Consider the following 267-nt stretch of genomic DNA (forward strand, 5'->3'; position numbering starts at 1 on the left):
CCCCGGCTGTCCGAATCTGCTGCTGCTGCTCTTGTTGACTTCTACACTGAAATTAGGCAAAGAGCGCAGCAGCAAAAACAAACAGCAGCAGCAGCAGCAGCCAGCTGCCTCATGCAGCCCGTCACTGTACGTACACTCGAAGCCTCCATTCGCCTTGCTGCTGCCCACGCGAAATTGAAACTCAAAAAATGGATCACCACAGTGAGTCTGCTGCTGCTGCTGCTGCTGCAGTCGGTGGCGGTTCCATGCTGCTGCTGCAGCAGCAGC

At 56.2% G+C, this 267-nt stretch overlaps 1 protein-coding gene across 1 annotated transcript in view; it reads left to right on the forward strand.

Moving 5' to 3' along the window:
• ETH_00035595 (DNA replication licensing factor, putative) overlaps positions 1 to 267 on the forward strand; it is a gene marked incomplete at both ends in the record, with an annotated part of 5279 nt that overhangs the window by 3083 nt on the left and 1929 nt on the right. The window lies entirely within an intron of this gene.

Source organism: Eimeria tenella, genomic scaffold (genome assembly GCF_000499545.2).
Source record: "Eimeria tenella Houghton genomic scaffold, Eth_scaff2411, whole genome shotgun sequence".
In the NCBI taxonomy this organism is placed as follows: Eukaryota; Apicomplexa; class Conoidasida; order Eucoccidiorida; family Eimeriidae; genus Eimeria; species Eimeria tenella.